At 41.8% G+C, this 16,446-nt stretch overlaps 1 protein-coding gene across 1 annotated transcript in view; it reads right to left on the bottom strand.

Moving 5' to 3' along the window:
- LDAH (lipid droplet associated hydrolase) overlaps positions 1–14,231 on the bottom strand; it is a 113,763-nt gene extending 99,532 nt beyond the window's left edge. Inside the window, exon 1 of the mRNA XM_059469130.1 lies at positions 14,135–14,231. The gene's annotated coding sequence lies outside the window, so the exon portion shown is untranslated. The remainder of the gene's footprint in view (positions 1–14,134) is intronic.
- Positions 14,232–16,446: the final 2,215 nt, after the last annotated feature.

Here is a 16,446-nt window from a genome sequence, read left to right as displayed (position 1 = left end):
GGGGTGCTGTGCCAGTCAAATAAACAGGTTCTTTCCGCCTCTCTCCAAGGAATTTTTTTCCCAAACCGGTTGGGGGCAGGGGCCGTGTGGGTTTTGCTTTCTGGAGGGGCCCTCCTTTGCAGATTCTTTAACAAATTTGCCCTAAACCAGGACAATATCAATTGAGAAGCCAAAAATAATGGGAATATCTGTCATTTGCTGACCTCCCTGAATTCTGTGGTAACCTGAAAAGCGAAATATTAGGACATTGTTGCACAGTATTGTATAAGGCACTGGAACTGTCAACTTCTTTACATGCAGAAATAACTGCTCTACCTGTGATATTTTGGTTGTTGCAGGCACCCATCAGTAATCAAGGAAACACCAATAGCAAGTCCTCATGAACAGAATTTGCCCTAAACCAGGACAATACTGTCCACTAAGAAAATTAATCTGAAAGCTGTTTGAAGGCAAGCAAATGAAAAAATACCAAACATAACTAGTGCTTGAATGTCCTTGCAAGTTCTTTAACTCTCAAAAGCATAGTTAAAAATAACATTATGTTTTCAACTATTTTTGCTTAGTGAAAAAGGACTATTCATTTTTGAGTACAAGGACACAAATTTCCTAGTCAGTTTGTGAAATTTCTATTTCCTAGTCAGTTTGTGAAATTTCAGGCATGTAAACCAAAGCCTGAAAGATCTACAAGGTCTGCTGCACTATCAAGTGGGAGGCACTACACTCACTAATAGTCACTGAAAAATTCTCAGTGCTACACAACTTAAAAGGAACAGATCTGACTCAAATTTTAAGTAATCACACTTGACAAAATTAGAAAAGTACACTTGAATAAACAATATTTCTTTACTTTTGCAAATTTTAATCTGAGGTTTTGAAAGGTTTAATATAAAGAACAATCAATGCAGAAAAGACAGAACATGTTTTGTTTTGAACTAACAAGTAGCACCATGAACAAACCTGAATGTACAAACAGAAAACACTTTTGGAGGGAAGGGAGAACTGTTCTTTAATCACAGAATCACAGAATCACAGAAGTTCAAGACTGGAAGAGACCTATAAGATCATCAAGTCCAGCCGATGTTCTAACTGTTCAACTAGATCATGGCAGCAAGTGCCACATCCAGTCTTTTTTTGAATTCTTCAAGGGATGATGACTCCACCACCTCACTGGGTAAATGATTCCAGTATCTGACCACTCTTTCTGTGAAATATTTCCTTCTTAATTCTAACTTACATCTCGCTTGACGCAGCTTGAGACTGTGTCCTCTTGTTCTGTCTGTTGTTGCCTAGAGAAAGAGGCCGACTCCCAGCTCCCCACAGCCACCCTTCAGGAAGTTGTAGAGAGCGATAAGGTCACCCCTTAGTCTCCTTTTCTCCAGGCTGAACACCCCCAGCTCCCTCAGTCGCTCTTCGTATGGCTTGTGTTCCAAGCCCCTTATTAGTCTCGTTGCCCTCCTCTGGACACGCTCAAGTAACTCGATGTCCCTCCTAAAGTGAGGGGCCCAGAACTGGATACAGTACTCCAAGTGAGGCCTCACCAGTGCCGAGTACAGGGGAAGAATGACCTCTCTGTTCCTGCTGGCCACTCCATTTCTGATACTGGCCAGGATGGCATTGGCCCTCTTGGCTACCTGGGCACATTGCTGGCTCATATTTAATCGACTGTCAACCAGCACCCCCAGGTCCCTTTCCACCTGGGCACTATCCAGCCACTCCATCCCCAGCTTGTATCGGTACAGGGGGTTATTGTGGCCGAAGTGCAGTACTCGGCACTTGGACTTATTGAAGTTCATCCCGTTTGATTCTGCCCATGCGTCTAACCTTTCCAAATCTCTCTGGAGAGCCCTACACCCCTCTGGCAGATCTACACTCTTTCCCAATTTAGTGTCATCAGCGAATTTACTAATAAAAGACTCTAAGCCCTCGTCCATATCGTCAATAAAAATATTGAACAGAACTGGCCAATGCTGCCAATTACAGCAAAATTCTCTGGATGAAACCTTGTACCCCCATCTGCCCACTTCACCCCAGCATCCCCAAAAAGTTCTTTTAATGATTATGTAGACACCTTTACTACTTCACTGTTTGCCATGTTATTATCTAACTTGTAGTGACTGAAATCTAAGTAAAGTCATTTTTGCCAAACTATAAAGAGGCACATTTTAATGCATTATCCCTGCTTGTATTTCTTCATTATTTACAGGTGAAAGAAGCCAAGAACAGTTTCAACAAAGAAATCCAGTTACATCAACAACCACAGTAAACATAAGTTGTCACTCCTTTTCTGAGGTGTTTACAATCCAAGAAGCAAAAGTAACTAGTTCTTACCCAAGAAAGTAGGTTTTGGACAAAGTTTCTGATCATGATCACAACCAATAAAATCTGTTGCATATTTTCATTCTGAATTGATTTCACATAACAAATCTAAATGGAAATCCCACTGACAACTTTTCATTCAAAGGAAGTATTTGCAACATTAAGGTCAGAAGTTAAGCAATGAGAACAGAAAACTCAGCAATACATTTTGGACTGGCACAGGAGGATTTTCAGGTTCACACAGACCTGTTGTTGTGGCTTTGGTCCAGTCTTTAACTTAACTCATAATTTCAAAAACACACAGTGTTGCAGTACCTGAAAGGACGACTGCACACCAGAGAAGAAGAAATGGTTATTTGAAAAACTGCTTGTCTGAGACAATCCCATTTGGCTTCTTTGTATTAACTCTATGCAGTGTCTGAGGGATTTTTTTTTATTTATTGTTAAGTTTTAATTCACAACTTTACGGCCTTTGGTAATAAAAATGGACAGAAGAGAAAAACAGGGGAAATATAGTGGATATTCTCCCAGAATACTATTCAGACCTGTTTCAAGAAGAAATCAATAATAGCCAAAAATACCTTTGGATCTCCTTCCTCCTTCCTAAATGAAGCTTTGAAGAACAGTATTTCTATTTCAGGCATCTATTTTTGGCACAAATTGCCTGCATTTCCCCTAGAAATATCATAAGACAGTCTATCAATTTCCAAACAGATTTAACAGGCAGAGGTTTCGAGAGATGAGGCTCCTACTGGCTCTGTCAGCCCACAGAGAGAGCACAGCTTGTGCCACAGCAACTCCAAGAATGTTAGGCAGACAGAAGGACAAACTTGACTGGTGGGAGTTTCACAAGTTATCAAGGAGAAAGGTAACAAGACTCAAAGAGATGCATCTACCTAAGAAACCAGACATTATTACATCCAATAAGTATTTTCTTCCTTCTCTTCAACCCCTGCACATAAACTCTCTAACCTAATGTAGGAAAAGTATTACAAGAAATTCAGCTTCTGTCAAGAATGCTTAATCTAGTGTAAAAATTTCTGTTAGACTATTGAAATATTCGATTCACAGGGCGTTAGCTCCAGATTAACACACCCTTAATGTGGGTGTCTACCACAAAACAAACTCCTGTTACAGGATACAAAGCCTTAGGTGTCACTACATGAACTGATTAGGGGAATAACTGTGGGATCAGTTTCTTGGTTGCCACCTCCAGATTAGAAAAATCCTCTCCTGGCTAACAAAGACCATAGTAAAAACATATGAAGACATGCAGGTGCACCTGCAAACCAACACATGTATTCAGGTGTCTCCCTACTGATCCAGAAGCCACCTGCAGTCATTTTTTCTGACAGGAGTACCTGGAAATAGAGGTATCCACAAAGGGCAGATTACCTCTGCCATAAGACCAATTCTTTTCATCTTTGGTTCAACTGACTCCAAAGTAAAATGCTGATAGTAAAGCTAAGTGAACTTTGCAAGCATCGGGATAATTATTTATGCCTCTTTCCTGAGAACATATTTTAACTGCTCCATCCTACACTATTACTTGGACTTGACATTTTATTTCAAAGATAACTTGGAAATAACAAAATTTGATCGACACTTAAAGAGTGCTCAATAAAAGAGTTATCACAAACTCAGACAAGCACCATGTAATGTAATCAGAGTAATTAAATGGATATCTGGCATATAAACTATTCAATCACAAGACAGGACAAACAGGTTGGTGTACCTATTCTGAGGCAAGATGCTGTAGTGAAACATGTAATCATAACCACAAGGGCAAAGGTAACTTGCATAAAACAATGGAGAAACCAAAATAAAGGAGAAAGAACAACTGCAGCAGATTTGACATAAAAGGTTCCACAAAATCATAAGAGACACACCCCAAGGTGCTCATGGTAAAGGCTACTGTGAGGCCACTCTCTATCCTTTCTGGTAAGTTACAATGACATTGGAAAAAGCTACTCAGGAGAGTGGTAGAATTCCTGGAAGCGTTAAAAAATGTGTACATGTGGCCCTTGGGGACATGGTTTAGTGATGAACATTGAAGTAATGGGTTAACAGTCAGACTCTATGATCTTAGAGCTCTTTTTCAACCTTAACAATTCTATGATTGGAAAACATGTCTGGAAACTGCAAAAAAAGGCAACCATCGTGGTTAGAGTGTCCAGGGAGCTCTAGGCCAGTCAACCTCATCTCAGTTCACAGAAAGTTGTAAAAAAATAAAATAAAATAAATCCCACTCAAAGTTGTACCCAAGAACATGAAACAAGCATTAATGTACCAATGATGTCTTTCAAGTGGCAATAATGTCCAATGTCTCCACTGAACACCTGCACACAGGACAGGAGCCACTCTCAGAAGGGTCCTGCAAAATGTCAGGGGGAGGAAGAAGACAAGCCAGCTGAAACACTGGAGGGCAAGGCTGCTATCCAAATGGATCCTGACAGGCTGGAAAGGTGGGAACTACATGAAAGCCAAGGGCAAATAGAAAGTCCTGCACCAAGAGTTCAGCAACCCAATGCAGCAATAGACTGGGGGCTCAAAGGCTAGGAAGTGGCTTTCTAAAAAAAGACACAAATTATTAGAAAGCTGAAAATGAGCCAGTAATGAGCCCCTGTAACCATCAAGCTCGAGTGTATACAAGGCTGCACAAGGAATAGCCTGCAATCTTGGAATGTTTGTATCTCCTGCTGCTTGGCAATGGAAAGACTGCATGTGGAGAACTGTGTCTAGTTTTGGACTCCTCAGACAAACAAGACATCAATGTATTAGAGAAAGCCAATTAGATGATATGGATGCTGAAGCATGTGATGTATGTCCAAAGGACAAGGAAAAATAGTCAAAAGTTGCAGAGAAGGAAATTCCAATAGTAAAGGTTTCCCCTACATGCACAATTAGGACTATGAAATAATGCAAGTTGCCCTGAAAGGCAGGACAGCCCCCAACTGGACAATGCTTTCAGCAACATGACCTGCTTTGACCTCTTTGAGAAAGGACCTGGACTACATGTTAGGGATAACCTACAAAGTTGGATGCGTGTAAATTCATGAGACTGGACTAGATACACCATAAAGTGTCTATTGCAAGGATACTGTTTATCAAAAACCACTGTAAATCATTGGAGGTCTTGATGGTTAAGGATGAAAAGGTATATAAAATCATAGCTATTCTCCAGCAGAAAAGGCAAGAAAGAGCACCCAAGGCACTATAGGTAGTTCTGGCTCAACTGACTCCACAGGAAAAATCACAGGAGCATGTATTGTGTAAGTTCCTCTGATCACATAAAAACAGAATAAGAGACCAGTCTGCCATGAGCAAACCATACTAAGCAATGCAACTGCCCTAAATTATAAAATACCTGGCCACAAGAACGAAAGAAAATATGTAAATGTAATGCACACCGCCTTATTAAGAATTTTGGCACTGTCTCCCACTGCATTCTCTTTTCTAGGCCAAGGAAATGCAGGCTGAATAAACTGACTTGCACAGTTTGAAAAGTAACTGAACAAGCTTAAAAGATAATCAACTACTGTCTGCCAGCTGTCAAGTAATCTTGGGTCAATACTGGTACCTACAAAACTCAGGATTTTCATCAGAAACGTACCTCCAACACTGAGCCCAGCTCTGTTCAAGCCCCCCACATCAAGAACACAAGGAAACTTGGAAGGGTCAAGTAAATAACTAGGCTAGAGGAAAAGCTTTGTGAACTGTGCTTTTTCAGTCTCCCATGCTGCAATCAAACTGCAACCTAGAGCCATTTGACGGAGACCAGCAAAAGCAGCACAGCCAAACCTTTCTTTGCAATGGAAGATGGTAAAACAAGAGGCAACAGCCACAAGTTGTGTCTTGACACCCCAAGGCATCATAAAAAACTAGTTGCTAAGAAGGCAATGGATGCTGGTTAGCAAGACAGCAGAATGTTTCTTGGAGGTTTTTAAGACTCAGCTGGACAAAACATAATTTTGATCTCAACAGAAAGCCAGACTAAGTTTTCTCCAGAGTTTTCCACAAATCAACACTTTACAATTCTTATGGCCCTAAAACAGCAGAAAAAAAAAAAAAAAAAGCAGGAAATAAAACAAGGATCTCAAAATATAGGAAACTAAAGTAGATGTATTCTATTGATTAGCTGTACCAGGTTAGACAAAAAAGAAACCCTGCCCTAATAGGTGATTTTATGTGACTGAATTCAACACTAGAATGTAAAAGAATAACTGGAAAAACAGCAAGATTCCTTCAGCTGCCTTCTACACTAAGGCTCTGACAATTTCTACATTACTCCCACAGGAGAATCATCCAGACGTGATGTAAGCTCTTTGATCTGCAGACTGGAACCTACATGCTCATAGCTAGGAACTAGAAAGGGACAGAGCGACCTGGTAAGAAAACTGCAAAGAGAGGAACAAGGGAAGTGGGGATTTTGTGATGTGAGAGATGAGCTATGACATGACACACGATGCCCAGATCTCATCAAAGATTTATCTGGACAAACAACAAACAATGGATGCCAGATTTTCTCAGGGAAAACAATAAACACAGGCCAAAGGCTTTGCAAGCCGTTGTGACATCAGTCACAAATCTTGACCAATTCTGTGTAAGAAAAGCAGCAGCAGCAGCCAGTAGCACATAAAAATGAAACATTTCTCATTGTACTTTCCAGCGCAATTCTCTGTCAAAGTCGTATACAAGTCCCTTTCACGCTAGCTCTGAATTAGTAAATAAAAACTGTTAGGCATTATTTGTAAAAATGAACAAAGCTAAAAAATTTACACTGCAGACACATCAATCGAAGCAACATAGTTATACAAAATAACAGTGCTTTCCTCTAAAACCAATGAAGTAATTAGGAAGCCTTGTTTTTAGCGATCACTTGAGCTAGCAATACAAGGCCTTCACTTTGTTTTGTTCTTGTGTCATTCCCCCATGCCACTCCCTCAAGGAGTAAAACTGCTGGGAGAATTTCACTGAAGACTGTATAAAAATATCAGTCACACGTGTGGAAATGGGGTACATATTACTCATGTTTAGGGTTGTAATGATAACAAGCTGAAGTGCAAAATGAAAACTGGTATCTCTTCTCAAGTCTGAACCTAGTTCAGAGACAACATATGGGGGACTGTGCATAGACCTAAGACGGGAGAAACCTAGTCTGAAGAACTGGATCTACCTGCAAGACCTTGTAACATGATACTACCATTAATAATCTTGTAGCAATGACCAAGAAAGTGTGCACAGTCCCGCTGTTACAGATGCAGGGAAAATAGCTTCTGGGTATCCATTTTCTACCAGACAAGGTGTACATATCACTGCTAAACATTATAAATGCAATTATGGAGACAGCTATTCATCAAAGCAGGACAGGACTCACAAATCAAAAAATTGTTAGCTTAGAAAGATCCATTTGAAGACTCAAATCAGGAACAAATGCATTTTCCACCAACCTTATTCCAAAAAGGTGCTTTGCTCTGAAATGATTTCAAAGAGTTTTGGAGTTAGGGAATCAAGAAATCAGAAAACATTTTCAGATCCTACAATGATACATTGGCCTGGCACAAAATTATTCAACAGATAAGATGATCTAAACCCTGGGAAAATGGATTAGGAAAGCCCATCACAACCTGCAACCAATCTTTGTATGTCACTGCGAGTTTTAGCTTTGAAAAGTTCAGCATGTACTAATGACTTAAAAAAAAAAAAAGAGCTTCTGCTAATTATCATAATGGAACTACTACAGTACTCTTGGCCTTGACTTCCTCGCTACTCTCAAGAAGGTGAAAAAGCAAATGAAAGACTTCCATGGGGATCAGGCACACTCATGAACCTTTATGGAGCCTTTATGAAAGCAGCCACACCTCTGAAAGCATCCACTGGTGGTCTACAGCACTTGACACCGCAAGCAGATATGTTTCACTACAGCTCTGGCAACATCGCTCTAAGTTTGATCTGGTCTCTTTCTCCTATGGCAATCACAGACCTTCAGCTTAACAAAGGTCACAAAACCTCAGTTATGCTTGTCCAGTGCTCCAAGAGCAGAGTCCATGTCCTTTGTTACCAGCTAGATCAAAGCTCCTCCATTTGCTATCACAGTTTAACACTTGGTTAGAAACACAGAACACAGAGCACTGGAGTGAGAGCGAGCATGGAGGAAACCCTGGGAAGTTACTCTGGTGTGGCCGAGGGTTGCCGAGGCTTCACACAATACCAGACACCTCAAATGTGTGCAAAGGTATAAAGACATGACTTTCTAAAAGTGGATTTCAGGATACAGTGGAAGAGGTCCTACATATCATGTCTTGCTATTCTATTTAATCACAACAAGATGGTAACTTTCACTTTTTCAAAAGTGAACTGTTTGTGAACTGTTGAGAGCTACCAACATGAAAATGACCCTAAACAAGTACAAGTTTTTTATCTTGGTTTGTTTTTTCCTTAAGTAACTTCATAAGCAAAATTAAGGTTGGGAATCCCACAGATTACAAGAAAGTGGTAGCTATTCTCCCAGCAAATTCCCAATTTCCCAGTCAGTGCAGGCCTGATGATAAAACTAAGAATGTCCACGACCTAAAATGAAATGAGCAAGAAAGCTGCTGCTTAAAGAAACAAATCTACACTAGGCAGTAATGATAGTTTCATTTGCATGAAAGCAAATAGGATGGCTTCATTTGGTGTAGTATGAAGCATTTTCCAGAACAGAAAGTGGGGTTTTGGGAAACCTTCTAGTCTTAAAGGTAGAAAAAGCTGCTCATTTGTATGCAGTACTGAAATTTATCAGTGAAATAAAGTAACTTTCAAAGATCTCTGTCCCTCCAAATACTGCATTAAAGTACTGGATCCAGAGAAAAAACAGGGCTTTTAAAACTGAAATCTCACAGGGGAATAAACAGAAGGTAGTAGGCATGAATAACATGTAGGTATAATAAATATACTTTATATTCTGAGACTAAACTGCAATGTTAGCAAAAGACCACAGTCAAATAGAGTATCTACGTGAAAGAACATAAAAAGTTGCTGCTGAAGTACAATGTCTACATGGTAAGAAAGGTTTCCAGGGAAAAAACAAAACTATGCCAGGTCTCTTCTGACCAACAAATTTCAAAGACAGCAGACTCATGTCAAGAGTATCTTGTAAATAGACTCTCCCAGAAAATCAAAGGGAGAATGGATAGCATGAAAAAAAATTGTCACAAATATAGTAAAGTTTGCAAAGTATGCAACTTGTTTATTAGAATTTTGTGGAACATCAGTATTTTGGGAGGCAGTGGGCAAAACTGAAATGCAACACCACGATTGAAGACTGGGTTAAAACTTGCCTGAAGTTAGAGGTGGGAATGTTACACTTCATGAACAAGAACCCATCATGCTTATGTTTGGATACAGAAGAAACATCCCTGGCCTTTAAACTTCAATACAAATCACCACACAAACCAAAGCATGTTCAAAAGTGAAGAAATGTGAATTATGGGGAAGAAGACATGGCCTTTCACAGGATATTGCTTTTAAGGAGAGAGAAAAATATCAAAATATGGTGCAAAAAAAAAATTTAAAAAAGAGTGAAGGTACAGGTTATCAAGGACACATGGACAAGAAGAAACTGAAGATAGCATTGAGAGAGAGGAAATATTCATGCAAATAAGCCTGCTTGTGGTCTAAGAGTTTGAGGAAAAAACACTTGCTCACTAAACAAAGATGATGCTTCTTTACCATGTGGTTCCTACTATCCCTAAGGAAAATGAGAACTTTTCAAAAGAAAAAAAAAAAAAAACACCAAAAAACTTTTTGGCTCTTCAACCATATGTTCTGTACTCGTATTTTTTCTCCTACATCAAAAGAACTACAGGTCCCACATTTCTGTTGGACAGATGTTTAAGTAATACAGGTAACCTGCCCAACATTCAATGAAACATAAAAAAAACCATAGTTCCCAGAAGTTAAGTATTTGAAGAAACATTCATCTTTCAGCAGCAATAATAACAGGCAAAAAAGCAGAAAAAAGCAAATCTCTTTCCCCTTATGTTTGATAACTCTTTCTCCACCTCCTATCACAGATTAAGATTCACCACTTCATGGAGAGCACTACTCTTCCTTTTGTCTTGTCAAGTAATGCAAAGTTCAAAGAGCATAAGCAGATTTCAAATTAAAAAGAAAATAAAGTCCACAAGTACAATCAGCATCACACTGCCCTTGATCTGGTTTCCCCCATCTTTTCCTATGCTGCTCAGCATAAATCCTCATGCAGAAGTATCCCTTATTTCTTTCTTTCTTCCATATTTCCAGGTTAGTTATTCTCCTTTAACCAAAAATATGCTCCAAATTCTAAACACCGTTTTCTTCTCATTTATTATTTCAACTTGTGTGTGTTCTTACGTCAACTGTTTATCCCACCTTCAGCTTAGCTCTCCAGCTGCTGCTGGTTTTCTTCCTTTCTAATGAGGACAAAAAAGAATTAGTCAAAATCCCATCAACTTGTGGTAGACCAACTTACTAGTCACAGCTGCATTCTCAGTAACCTCTCAACCCAGCTGTCCATTCTGATATCATCCACTCACCCAAACAAGTTAGGAAGGCACTGCAAGCAGAGATATGAAAGCAAACTGTACAGAGCTCTGTGCAAAGGACACAGAGGTCAAACAGGAGAAGGAAGCAATGATCAGAGGACACGAATAACAGCAGCATCAGATCCCTTTCCAAGTCACTACAGCAATGTAACTGTCTGTACCACTGATGTGAGGCCTGGAGTCCGAGTCCTTCCCAGGAAGAAGCACTGGCCCTGCCCATCAGGAGGGCAGGGCAGGGAACTGAACAGCCAGGCTGGACACAGTGGAGCAGGAGCCGGAAGGTTTCTCCAGAGCCACTGCTGCAGGAAGGCCTACACATCGCAGAGCTCTGACATACACACCTACAGCTCCAGTCACAAGAGGATCCAAAGACAATTCACCATGCTGGGAAAACTGCAGCTTGCTCCTCACCACACCAGGAAACTTTCTAGTTACTCTATTACAGCATTTTGCACAAGAGCCCAGCTCCTCCCATCAAGATAACTCTGCTAAATCCTGATAACTCATGACTTTGAACAAATACATACAAGAACAAAGCCTGTGCTCATCACAGCTTCAAATAAAAATCTAGTTATCGCCTGATACTCATTCCAAATTTCAGACTCTGCAAAAAGTCTGTATCGCAAGTGATTTGTTTTTTTTTTTTTCAAACTAAAGATTTGAATAAATAATTGCTCTAAACAAAAGACAATGGGAACAGAATCTAAACAGAAGCTAGAGATGAGATGGAAAACAGAAAGAACCAAGTGAACAGCATGGTAGCAGCAGGAGGAAGCAAAAATAGAAGAAAGAAACAAGGATAATGATGAAAGAAACCCTGCCAAACCTGAAGTTGTAGCATCACTGGTTAGACATTGTTCTGGCACATCAGGATTACCTAACATATGGTAACGAGGTGCTGTCACACTACATGAGGTGGTTGTGCAACCCCATCGAGCTAAACAAGCAGTTCTCATTCATTTCACCAGTGACTATATACTCAGGCTTGTGTTTAGTGTGAAAACTGCCGTTTGTTTCACACTTAATTGTTCTTTAAGCTCAAACATTTCGTATTACACGGTTTTTTCCTATTATGATTTTTTTTTACCAGAATAATTTACTTCCCCCAGTATAAGTTGTTTACAAGCCTCACAAGACATCTAAATGTCATCATTCAACATGTAAACTGGAATCCAGTGTTGTCAAACATTTCAGTGTCTACACAGCAGTTTGTCACTTGCAGAAAAAACAGTCACATTGCTATTAAGAGCATGCCTGAATTAAGTAAGGGAAAACTACCTGTCCTTCATATCCTGCAAACAGGTTTTCTGTACAAATGCATACATAGCATGCTCTAAAGCTGAAACCTTGAAATTCTAATACTCAATAAAAATAAGCTAGACATCATCCAAAATTGGGACCACCCCTTTTTCCAGACAAAGTGCCCTCATTAAAACAAACCCCAAGAACAGGAAAATAAAGTTTCATTTAAAAGAAATCAAAGCTATCAACTAAAAAAAACCCAAAAAACAGCACTGAAAACAATACAATTAGGAAGCTGTAGGGTAAATTTTGTCAAATTTACTGACAAGTTCTTTGGCTTGGCCAGTCATATTGGAAATTTTGTTTTACCATTACACATACACAATTTATTGTAATTGTCCTTGTGAATCAAATGAAATAGATAATGCCATGTAGAAATAGCAGGAAGTGTGCCAAAAACTAACAGATGTTAGCGAGTTAGTGGATTTCTGGCCCACAGAACTACTTGAGGCTGGATGTTTGGAAAACCAGAGGTACCTATGAGTGAAAGGCAAGGATGTGTTGATGGAGAAATCCACAGTGGCTCTTTAAGACCTCAGCACATCTATTCCAGAAAGTTCCTGGACTGCACCTTACTGCAAGTTGAGTGGATACTCAGTGTGGAACTACATAAAGAAGAACCATACATGCTTGCCTGTTTCACAGGCATCGGCTTAGTGTACTGTCCAAGATCCATATTCACTGACTTTGACTGCTTTGACATAAACCTTGTAGTAATTCCATGATGGAAGGTATAAAGTCTTAGTGTCACCGCTTATCCAGGTCTGTAAACGTGTAAACTTCCCTCATCGACATCATAAGCAAATGTCACAAGAAAATAGGAAGCTGCAGTAATCACAATCAGTAACTGAAGGCTTCTAGTCCCTGAGGCACACAGAATACAGATTCACGTCCAGATTCTGACACAGGCCCATGCGGATGGACTCTCAGGCCTCAACTGGGCACCATAAGGTCCCAGAGGGCCAGGACTATTCAACACCTAAAAAAATAAGAGTCTGCATCACCCAAGTCATTCAAGGCTTTATTATTATAGTTAAGTGTCAAGAAAATAAGCTGTTTCTAAATTTTTGCAATGCAACAAAAAACTTACCACTAAGAAAGCTCTCAACAACTGTTATGCCTCAAATAGCCCTTCATCATTATCCTAATTTCTTTCACTGCACATTTCCATTCCAGCATTTACTTGTTTCCTGAACCTGCTGCTCACCCTGTCTGGCACAGGCATCTCTTCTCCTGTGTAGTAAATACAGGCATGGAGGTGGGTGATGACAGTGATGATGCCCCAGATGCAGCAGTGACAGCAAACCTGGCAGGTTTGGAAAGAGGGTGTGAGCCTGCAGGACGCCCTGCTTTTCCAAACCAGTATCTCCTCTACTAAAATATGCCTCTTTCTGCTTAAAAAAAAACCTCATCTCACTTCTAGCTTTTAAGAATTTATAATCTTATTTTCCTCTTTTCCTATTTATAGGCCCTTCAGGTCAGAGACTTTTCCCTCGTTTCTTGTTTTATAACACGCCATCAAGATAACAAGCATCACTCAGCTCTGAGAGATGCTTCCCAGGAATAAGCGCTAACACACAGAAATAAACACCACGAATAGCATCACCTCAGCTATTTTCTGGAAAAGGAGACACCACTTAGGACTCGTTTCATGAAGTCTCCTCCATGACAAAACAAGTCAAGGGAGCACGCACGAAGCGTTTCTTTCGGCATGGGATGTGTCAGTCCATCCTCAAGCAAACGCCTAGAGATCACCAGCGCTATTCGCTGCAACGGGTCCGTAACAGAGCTGACACCCAGCACAGCCGGGCTGGCGGCACCTCCCTGCTGGGCGAGGCTGCGGGTCAGCCCCGCACGGCGGCGGGGAGGGACGGCCCGCGGGCTCGGGGCGGCTCTCGGCCCCGGCACAGGGGAGGCAGGGGAGGGCAGGGCAGGGCCGCTGCGGCACTTACCTTCCCCGTTGGCAGGCTCTCCAGCTCCCGGCACGGCGGCGGCCGGCGCTGTCTCTGCCGACACCGGGCGGAAGCAGCGGGCGAGGAGGGGCCGGGCCGCTCCTTCCGCCGGGGCCGCGGGGCGCGCTGAGGGCGGGCCCGACCCGCCCCCCGCCGCCCGCCGCCCGCCGCCCGCCGCCCGCGCCATGAGGGTGGCGGCTGCGACCCCTCTGAGAGAGGGGACCAGCGTTACTACCCAGCCCTTCCTAGCCAGCCGTGCTCGCCCGGCCTCCGGCGCCCGCCGCCCGCTTGGGAATGGCAGGAGCAAGAGAAGAGGGAGGTCATCCCGGGACGCGCGTCTCGGGGGTTTCCTCCTGCCTGTCATTCACTCTTTCTCACAGGTCACGGTTTCTTTGGAAATTCTGGCAAAGGAGAAAATGAATAGGTAGTTTTGAAAGAGCAAAATAAGCTGGGGTGCCTAAAAAATGGCAGTGGAGGGGGTAGCGAAGTGCAGGCTTATCTTTCAGTATGTTTGAGGGCTGGAATTGTAGAATCACCAAGGTGGAGTAATCCGGTCCAACCATCAGTCCTCTGCTGCTGCTGCAACCCCAAAACCACTGAACCACATCAACCCGGCACCAGATCCAGACACCTCCTAAACACCCCCAATGGTAGCCTAATCCAATGCCTGACCACTCTAAAAGTGAATTTTTTTTTCTAGTATCTAATCTGGATCTCCCCAGTCTGTTTAAAGCCATTTCCTCTCACTGTAGTCATGGCAGAAGAGACCACCCCCTTCCTCACTATCACCTTCTGTCAGGTGGTTTTAGAGAGCAAAGAGGTCATCCCTTAGCTCTGTCAGCTTTTCCTCATAATACCTCATAATGTTTTCCGGACCTTTCATAAGCCTTGTTGCTCTTTGCTGAAAATACTCTAGCACATCAATGACCATTTTAAAATCAGGAGCCCAAAACTGAGCACGCTACTGGAGGTGCAGTCTCACCAGGGCCTAGTCTGGCTGGCAGCATTGTTCTTGATATGGGTCAAGATGCCATTGGCCTTCTTGGCCGCCTGGGCATGTTCCTGGCTCATTTTGAGCTGGCTGTCATCCAGCATCCCCAAGGATGTTTCCCTTAGCTGCATCTAAGTGAGGAAACTGGACCAGAGCACCTGGACTGTTGCAAGACACTAAAGTGCACACATTCCTCCCCACTTAATTTTTTTTTTTTTTAATGATGTTTTGAGGATCAACTTGCAAAAGAACACTGTGCAACTAGCAAGAGGACAGGAGGACATAGTCTTAAGTTGCACCAGGGGAAGTTTAGGTTGGACATTGGGAAGTAATTCTTTCCAGAAAGGATGATCAGACCTCAGAGTGAGCTGCCTGGGGAGGTGGTGGAGTTACCATCCCTGGAGGTGCTAAGGAAAGACAGGGCATGACACTCTGTGCCATGGCCAAGTTGACATGCTGCTGTTAGGTCATAGGTTGGACTCAATGATCTCAGAGGTCTTTTCCAAGCTAATTGATTCTGTGGTTCTGTGAAGATAATAAAAGTAGCGGTAATTTTTTTCCCTAAGCACCAGGAACCTGACACAGAGTCTGCATGCCTGCTGGGTAAGGTGTGAAAAGAGCGCAGAAAAAATGTAATGAATAAACTAAACCCCATGCTTATCAGAGAGGAGCTCAGGGAGGTTTTCATGCTAAAATGCTGCTTTCTGGGTAGAAATGTTGGAAGAGATGTTTCCAGTAAAAGCCAGGGTAGCAGGTAAATTGAATAGTAAAAAATTGGCAAGACTGGATGGTGTTTATTCAGGACTTACACAGGGATTCAGGTATGAAGCAGCTGGACTATGTAATCACATGCTACAGGAGGTGCTGAAGGACTGGGAAGTACTGCCTGTAGCCAAAACCTGAGGTTGGTATGCATATTGATCAAATCAGTGGTAGGAATAACAAACACAAGTGGAAATGAAATAGGAATAGATATAGTGCCCTTGAGAACTATCGGCTTCATTTTCCGTGGAGGGGCATGGTGCCTCAGAAATCTCTGTGACTCTTTGGAGGAGTCAAGTGACCTCATCTGCCAAGGCAAACCAGGCCAGTGAACACAGAATCATATAATTATAGAATATCCTGAGCTGGAAGGGACACATCTGTACTATAGTAGGAGTCTTAGTAAAATATCTGTATTGTATATTGAGTATCTGTATATAGGCCTTGCCCTGATAAGCCCTGGTTGTTTTTGATAGGCTGCAGCTGTGATGTCCTTCATTGGGCTGCAGCTGTAGCTAGTGAAGATAACTAGGATAAAAGGGGCTGGGGTTGGCCAGTT

The sequence above is a fragment of the Ammospiza nelsoni genome, chromosome 3 (genome assembly GCF_027579445.1).
Source record: "Ammospiza nelsoni isolate bAmmNel1 chromosome 3, bAmmNel1.pri, whole genome shotgun sequence".
In the NCBI taxonomy this organism is placed as follows: Eukaryota; Metazoa; Chordata; class Aves; order Passeriformes; family Passerellidae; genus Ammospiza; species Ammospiza nelsoni.
The sequence above is the reverse complement of the archived record's forward strand: the minus strand, read 5'-3'. Positions and strand labels throughout refer to the sequence as shown.